Raw genomic sequence first — 9,135 nt, 5'->3', positions numbered from 1 at the left:
GAATGAAAGCTGGAAACTGTACAACCATGTGGTTCAAGTGTTTTACACTTATTATATGCATACACATATATAATTGTAGTCAAGAGCAATTACATTTATGACAGGATTGAGCTTGTTAGTACAAATTTAGATATGCTTTAATAAATTTCCTTAAACTATTTCATTGTTTTCATCAGCATCTGTGGGAGACTGATCGTTAACAGCCAGATAAGGTAAGCCTTAATTAACTAGGATTAGACAGGCACAGGAAGCAGGTAGGCCCCTATGCAGTCCTGAGAAAATTCATAGGAAGGAATCTCACTGCACACATGAAATGTAAGTGGTGTTCAAATCCATACACAGTCCTTAAAGAGCAGCAGAGTATTCTTGTTGAATTAATTCAACGTAAGCTTAGTATAACTTCTCAGAACTCATTTCTCCCTTAAAATGTGAAAAGAGAATCTTCAAAATAAGTTTTGGGATATAATCAACATGTAAATCTTTTGTGTTTTGTGGCAACACACACACACACACACACACACACACACACACACACACACACACACACCTTTGGCCAGTAGATGGCAAAGACTTGTACATCTTTTACTATAGACGAGATTTGTTAGATTTTTTTTAATATTTTATTTATTTATTATATATGAGTACACTGTAGCTGTCTTCAGACACACCAGAAGAGGGCATCAAATCTCATTACAGATGGTTGTGAGCCACCACGTGGTTGCTGGGATTTGAACTCAGGACCTTGGGAAGAGCAGTCGGTGCTCTTAACCACTGAGCCATTTCTCCAGCCCTAGATTTTTTTTTAATACCTGGAAAGATGTCTACAATTAGCTCTTTATTTTGTAGTTTAGAGCTTGAACCCCAAAAGATAACCTTACATAAGTTGGCCTAGCAAACCACTAGATGGCAGAAACTGTCCCGCCTCAGGTAAGCTTTGCTCACCACAGGCTGTTCCTTTAATTAACATTGTTGAGGATAGGACATTTGATTCTGTGTTGGTATCATAAATTCAGAGAGGTTCTATGGAATCATGCAAGAGAATTAATCTAGGGGTACAGAGGCCTCTGTTTCTGCCCTGGCTCTGAAGCCTTTTTGGCAAGATGTCTACTTCTATAAAGCACAGCTTCAATGGTCTGTGTCTACAAGTAAGGACGTTCTTCAGGTAATATACGATCCAGCTATGTAAGTTATTCAACACATTTAAGATACATTTCCCAATGTCTGAGTCAATCTTTTGAGATATAACTAGGCCATAGCAGATTAAGTTTGAAAGAATATTTTGGCTTTGTCAGAACTACAGGGGGTGAAAAACCCAATGAGTTGAAATCTCTCGAGGCTGGTGGGTACACTGAGAGAACACACTCCAAATCTGGAGCGATGCCTTCAGGCTCATGTGTGACAGAATGTGCCTACACTGTATACTAGTGAGCAAAGATCTTTTTCACAGAGAGTAAGTGAGATATGTATTTGCGTTCCTTTCTGTAAGCAACTTGCCTATTTCTAGAAGGCTTCTTCTGGAAAGTTCTTCTGCAGGGGTGGTTTTGTTTCTCTTTTGAAATAGTAGCCACGAGATCCTTGACTTGGCCCATTTCAGCTGCTCTAACAAAATATTGTAGCTTGGGTGTTTCTGAACAAAGATATTTATTTCTCATGTTTCTGGAGTCTGGGAAATTCGAGGCCAATGTGACTGCATATGTGTATGTTGAGGGACTCTGACTTACAGACTAGTCTTATCCTTTCCTCACATGATAGAAGGATGAAAGGGAGCTCACAGGATGTCATTCGTGAGGACACGAACCCGTTTTTGAATCACATCCAAAGTCTCCATGTTCTAATAATGTCACATCGGTGATTAGATTTCAACATACAAATTTGGAGAGATGTAAATGTTCACTGAACAGCACATTTTTTTTTCGGAGCTGGGGACCGAACCCAGGGCCTTGCGCTTGCTAGGCAAGCACTCTACCACTGAGCTAAATCCCCAACCCCCCGGTTTTTCTTTTAGTTAAACATTATTATTGTTTTTATGTGTATACTATTTTGCCTACCTGTATGTTAACATATCATGGTAGTGCCTGGTGCATTCAGAGGCCAGAAGAAATCAGTTTCCTTGCAATTGGAGTTGCAGACAGTTCTGAGATACCTTGTGGGTGTTGAGAACTTGGGTCCGCTGGGAGATCAGCTGGTGCTCTTAACACTGACCATCCCTGCAACCACCACACAGCCTATCTTAACACTTGACAGTTGCTCACTGTATCCTAGGACTTGCCTGTATGGGCTGCCACTGTTCTAGGTTATTTTTGTTAGGGGGGATTCATCTCATCCTCATCCCTGGATTTAACCCTACTTCAATTAGGCAATTAATCAATCAACCAATCAGCCAATCAATCAGTTAACCGGTCAGTCAAATCCTGACAGAAGAAATTCATTAAACACAGATTTGGTATTGTTATTTACATCTGCTCATGGGTTGGGGCAACCAAACCACGTCTTGTTGAAGACTAAACTGCCAGGTTATGCCCAGGTTTTAGTCTCTGAGAAGTTGGATTAGGAGAAACAAATTTCTTATCATTAAAATATTCTCCACAAATTATTAGTTGTCAGCATTATTTAAACGGAGATTATTACTTTGATGAAGATATATTGAGGAACTTCTGGAAAATTATATTGAGGAGCCAAAGGAGAATTAAGTACTGAGAGTTAAGTACTGAGAGTTAAGTATATATTTTTAGATACTTAGTCTCCAAGTTAATGTCAAGCCCTTTTCATGGCTACCATGCTGGAGTTCAGCTCTGGACCTCAGTTTCATGGCTTTATTGCTGTTTGGGATCTTTGATATCAACTTTCTATGTACTTTGTCTCTAAATTATGCACACGCTCAACGTAATTTCAATGATTGATGTGTTCTGATTATATCTTGCTGGATGTCTCTGCTGATGATCTAAAGTGCCACGTTCCGTCCATCACTGTGTTGGGAAGATACAGTTCTCTCACCTCATCTATCCAGCCTTACGTCACATTCTCTTCCTATTTTTAATTTTAACTTAATGTTAAACTTAGTGAACTTTAATGTTCACTTTCCAAGTGCCATTCAGTCCCCACACTACAGCCTTCAACAGGCCATGGCGTGGAGATGGTTAAAGATATGATGGGCAAAGCTGGATTGAAAGTCCTTTCTATAGTTTACATAATCCTGTGTGTATCTGTGCTAATAGAAGACACACAAGGTAGCAGGATGGCAAAATAATAAAGTACCATCCTCCCTTCTATTTTCTGACTTATGTATGAATGGGCTGTTTGACTAATTCAAGAATCCTTCTGACTCCCATCTCCCTTCAACATTTATAAATGTGTAAATTAACCGTTTCCTAGAGTGATATTAAATAATGTGTGCTCAGTGTCTCAGTCTGAGTCTCTTGAGTAACAGACTCTGAGAATAGCTTCTAGGGAAGTTGACTGGGGCATACTGTCCAGAGCATCATGAGGGAGGAAGAAAAGAAGCACAGATGTGAGAGAGACCTCAGCTTCCATCACAGGCAGCTGAAATAATCCTTCAGCGCTCTCAACCAAGGCAAAGGGGACTGCCATTTCACCATGTTCTTGCACAGGCACTGGGTGCGCTGGCCCAATGATGCATGTAATTTTACTGAGCCACCTTCCTCTTTATGAGGGCTACCATTAGAGAGAACTAATGTGTGGGATGTATGTGAAACATGAAGGGTACATCTAGATGGTGCTTCACAGCATGCACGCTTTGCCAAAATACAGACATATACTGTGTAAACATGCATCCATGGACATTGGCACATGTGTATATACAGCCTACACACAATGCCTTGTGTAAGTACACATGGCGTCTTCACCACAGCCAACAACTACCATGATCTTTTCATTCATCTACACAACTCCTCAAGAGAAGAGTTCATTCCGTTTCAAGAAGAAACGCTCCAGGAATTCCCAAGTTCAAATCAGGCTATTTTATACTCAGCATCAAAAAGTCATTTTAGAGTCTTAAAAATAGCTTTCTCCCTACCTCCACACTATTACCACTACCCCACAGCTACACCAAGACGCTTTTACAATAAATTATCGGAAATGTTTCTAAAGGCACTTCTTTCATAGGGAGAACAATACCCTCATGTACAAAAATCTATATCTCAGCTAATGGCTAAGGATTACGCTGACGACAGGCATAATGAGGTCACCATGTTTGGTTGATATAAGGATAGTCCTCTTTAGCCTTTTGGGCCTAAGTGTCAGAGTGGTTATTTCTCTGGGTTAAAAATTCTATATTCTTTTCCCATACTAATAAAAAATTCCATTAAAGTAGAACTCTGGCTATAATCTCTAACCCTGGAATCAGTTGTCTAGTTCATTTCTACTCCCAGTTGACATTAACACACACACACGCACACACACATATATATTTATTTCCTTAAAAATGATTTTGGATAATCTATGATTCATACCAATTCCTATTTTTATTATAATAAATTTGTTACTAAATTAGTTGGGTTAATTGGTTTCCTATCTTGTTATGAAGTGAACTAAAATAAGAGTCTTATGCTACGATTAAATTATATCTTGCAATAGTCATTGAATTGAATACTTGGAGGAAGCATTATTACAAGTAAAGTTGTTCAAAGTAATAAAATATAAAATATGAAGCAAATTAGTTATTGAGAAGCAGGTTTTTTTTTTAACACAAGCATCAGATTCTTTTTCTCTGCTCCTTGGCCTGGAGAGGGGTAAAACTTTCCACTAACAGTAGTGTCTAAGCCACTCAGAACGGAAACTCCTCCCATTAGAACTATTATGAGGTCATTTTTATTGTTTGCATTACAACTGTCATCAGTGGCTAATTATTATCTTTGGCACTAATGGTGAGTGTTAAAGAAAATAATACGGTAAAAAGCTAAGGTAACAGAATGAAAGCTTTTGAAAAGTCTTAAAAGACGTTAGCAGGTCCTCTTTCCCGAGAGCTGAGCATGCAGCAGGCAGTGCGCTAAAAGCTTTAGTGTTGTAATAATAGATAAAGCAGAGATTAATTCTGAAATTTCTAATAAGAAAACCGAGGCTCAGAGAGAATAAGAAACAGTTGGCCAGGGTGATTCTCGAACAGGCAGTTTTGCCCAACCATTAATGTTTGCAGCTCTTAGGCTACAGTTTCTTCTAATTAAAAAAGCTAATAGAAAGTTTATATTTGCCCCGCACTCCTGTATTTCAGGATATCTTTTGTGTGATACAAATGATTATTTATGATTTTCAAAATACAAAGGAATATTATAGAGAAATTAACACTGGGCCAAATCCTATCATAGAAACAAGGTAAAGCTTCATGAATACATAGCTAGTGGTGTATGTGGAGTCCTTGGATCAGGTCTCCTCCTGGCCCATCTCACAGCTCCTTGGGGTGCAGTCCAAGCTGCAGATAATGGTGGTGAATAACACTTTGAAGCCGTGGGTCTGTGGCTTGTTTTCTTGTTTTTCCTCAAAGCCAGGGATGGAGAAAATTTACAATGATCTGATCAGGAGCCACATTTTTTTGAACTAGTGATTTGTAACTCGTCAATACCGACTGCTAAAACATATATGTCTGTGGCCTGAAACATGCATGCTAAATGATACCGTGAAACTCACAGTTCATTGGTGCTTCAATCCAAAGGAGTGAATTTGTTCTTTTGGGAGGTAGAAGACGCAGGAAAAAGATTGTCAGCTGGGCATGCAGGTACAGTTCTCTACTCTCGCCTGAGCTGGGGAGAACATGAATTTAAGGCCATTTGGCCACAGAACAAAACTGTCAGTATAAAAAAAAAGAAAAATAATTCACTCATTATTATTCCTATTTATTTCTCTCAGTGGAGAAGGAAAAAAATCATCTGCTTAACATTCCTATCTGCTGTTTTGTGTTGAGGTTGGTCTGGTGCTGCTATGTATTCAAATGCTAAGTTCTGTTCCCCAATATCTGCTTGCCCACATCCAGTTAAACTTGGAATGTATATTCATGATCAATAGGAGTTTCTTGAAGGAGTCACTGCTGTAGATGCTCTACTGGACTTTCTACTTTTACTGTCCAAAGTTCTCAGAAGGGGAAGTCTGTTTATGCTTCGGTCCATGTAGATTGGAAATAAGAATATTAAATCTTCAGAAAATTCTACATGGACCACTCTGAGTTCAGAAGTGAGGATGGTCTGGTAGCAAGGAGAATAGGTTTTACTGATGAGGAATAAATTGCCCTTAGAGCAAAATCTTTCTCTTTAAATCCTAACTTACCATGTAGACTATGAGAGCAGGTTGTGGCTTCCTTCAGTCTCAATGCCATCCCTTCCTGGGCATATCTGGAAGTCTTGTAATCAATTTCCAGTGCTACAGTGAATTTAAATAAAGGAGAATAATTTGAAAGTATCAATATGCTTTAATTTTTGCAATTTAGAGTACTTGGAAATATCCATTTGCTTCAAGGGGAGCTTATGTTATAGGATTACATAAATTATATCAGAAGTGCATAGAAAAAGAGCCACTTTTGGCTCTAAAATCAAAAGAAGATTTTAAGTAAAACAATAGTTCAGAAGATAATAGCTCATAGAAAAAGATTATAAAAATCCCTTGAGGGTGTTAGAAAGAATGGAGCTCAGAGGACTCAGAATTTAATATTTCTTCTCTAGTGTAAAATGATTCCTCTTTCTGACTCACATCGTGAGGCTTTCTTCACAAAGCTGCTCTCCTCTGAGACATACAGCTAGAGAACAGTCCTCAGCTTCCCTGACAGGTACAGTCATATCAACGAGTCCTACTCAATGGAACCCGAGAGGAAATGGTTTGTGTGACAGTGCCTGGCCTATTTCATAGCAGCCTTATATGTAAGGCTTTTCAAAGGTAAAGAGAAATCCAGAATGACATCATGGAAGAAGCCTTGTCTCTGTGTGGCAAAACAGACATTTGATCAGGAGTGCCCATACTGACAGACAGACATCTGATCAGGAGTGCCCATCCTGAACCATGGCAATGTGAACTCACCCCAAGTGTTTCGTCCTATAAAGTCATATACAGAATTTGACAGGCATATTTGTTTCAGCAGTGAATATCCTCTTAACTAATATAAAGATAGGATTCAAAGCATATGGAACCCTAACTGGCCCCAAAGGATTGTGAAAGGGTATGCTGGGGAGAGAAGAGGGAAAGGCAGAGAAATCGTGTCAGGGAAAAGTTCTGATTATCTTTCTGCGGGCTTTGGCTTGGACAGTGACAGTTACAAAAGGGCTGGAGGACAGATTTCAGGTTTTCTATTCCTCTCTTAAATTTGGAATCTGGATATTTTCTTGTACCCTTGAAGTGGGATGAAATGCTCTTAAAGTGGCAGGCTGGGGACCTCCCAGTGTTTAGAGGGTTTTTTCTGTAGAAAAAAAAAAGAGGTGCAGTGAGTTGAGATAAAGGTTCTGGGGTTAGTAGCCTGAGGGTGAGGGTGTGTGCTTGCATATGTGTGTGTGTGTGTGTGTGTGTGTGTGTGTGTGTGTGTGTGTGTGTCTGTCTGCCTGTCTGTCTGTCTGTCTTACTTGGGGTTTTTATTGCTTTGATAGAACATCATGACCCAAAGTAACTTGAGGAGGAAAATGTTTATTTGACTTACATATCCCAGGCCACAGTCCACTGAAGGAAGCCGTGACAGAAGCTCAAGGCAGGAACTGAAGCAGAAGCCATGAGAGATTGTGGCATACTGGGTCTTCATGGCTTGGCAGCTTGCCCATACAACTCAGCACCACCTGCCCATGTTGGGCATCACCCACAGTGATCTGGGACCTTCCGACATCAATTATTGATGAAGGCAGTGTTTATCAGGCTGGCCCACAGTCCAGTCTGGTGGGGCCATTTCCTCAACTGAGGTTCTTGTTTTCCCAGTGGCTCTAGGCCGTGTCAAGTTGACAAAATCCAGGACAGTATGTGTTGTGTGCAAACATGTGACTGTATGTGTGTGTATGAAGACTCTTTAACTAGAGAAGTGAGGAAAGAGCTGAATTATTCATGGAAGGCCCTGAGTGTCACTGCTGCTCCCACAAACAGACCAACTCTCAAGTCTTATGCATGTCCTAACATCATCTTTTAACTTCAGGGTGCTAAGCAGTCGAGTGGTGAATGCAAGAACTTGCTGGAGTGACAGAGGCAGCAGATTGCTGTCTGGAGGTTGCATGAGCTGTGTGCTTATTTGAGCAACAAGAAATGAGAGGGGCAGAAATAAGATGGAAAACGGTCCACTGTAGCGGCTCATGTCTGCAATTCTAGTATGAGGCTGAAGCAGGAAGGGTGCCTCCAGTTCTAGGATGGTCTGAGATGCATAGTGAGCTTTAAGTTAGCCTGAGCTACAGTGGTGGTGGGGGGGATCTGAAAGATGCCAAACCCAATCAACAAAAGGAGATTTTAAAACCAAGTAGATAAGGCATTACATTGTGACAGACTGTGCATTCAAATGAATGGAGGTTTAAATTGACGCATTAGGGTCGTGGTTGAAAAAGAATGTTAGGCATGTTCTAGAAATTGAAGGAACCACATACTGCCTAAGTCTGAGTGTCCCTTGTTGAATCATCTGCTTTCTGCCTTCACTGATGGTTTGTCATACTGCCTAAGTCTGAGTGTCCCTTGTTGAGTCATCTGCTTTCTGCCTTCACTGATGGTTTGTATTACTATTCCCAATGCATGTGATCTGCACAAGTTAATGGGATTCGGCGTTAGGCTTTCCTGCATAAATACCTCACGTACCGATCACATCTGCTCATTCTTTGTCCGCCCTGTGTGCCTCACTCTTTCCGGACCTTTGTCCATGTCCCTCTCTGCAACAATTCCTCTCTACTCTTTCTCTCAAACAAAATCAACCTTCAACAGAAGCTAAAGACAGCCCCCCTTTCTTCAATCCTTCTTTTCCTTCCCCCCTCCTACCCTTTCTTCCTTCTTTTTTGCTACCCCAGTGATCAAACCCAGGATCTCATACATGTTGTGGAAGGACTCAGCCATGGAGCTGTCTCCTCCACTCCTGTGGCTTTTCAGGATGGGTAGGAGTTATTGTGGTTACTTTGTATTCACACAGGACTTTTGTCCAGTTATGGAATATCAGTCTGTCAAAAGATTTCAATTGCTAAGAGAGGC

The 9,135-nt window shown here is 40.4% G+C and overlaps 1 long non-coding RNA gene across 1 annotated transcript; it reads right to left on the bottom strand.

The window, feature by feature from the left end:
• Positions 1-597: 597 nt before the first annotated feature.
• Positions 598-6,460, bottom strand: LOC134480991 (uncharacterized). Its single transcript, XR_010056128.1, has 2 exons — positions 6,274-6,460; positions 598-5,753 (listed from the first exon to the last, which is right to left on the bottom strand). It is a non-coding gene; the product is annotated as an uncharacterized LOC134480991 (long non-coding RNA).
• Between the last annotated feature and the right edge of the window lie 2,675 nt (positions 6,461-9,135).

The sequence above is a fragment of the Rattus norvegicus genome, chromosome 11 (assembly GCF_036323735.1).
Source record: "Rattus norvegicus strain BN/NHsdMcwi chromosome 11, GRCr8, whole genome shotgun sequence".
Lineage (NCBI taxonomy): Eukaryota > Metazoa > Chordata > Mammalia > Rodentia > Muridae > Rattus > Rattus norvegicus.
The sequence above is the reverse complement of the archived record's forward strand: the minus strand, read 5'-3'. Positions and strand labels throughout refer to the sequence as shown.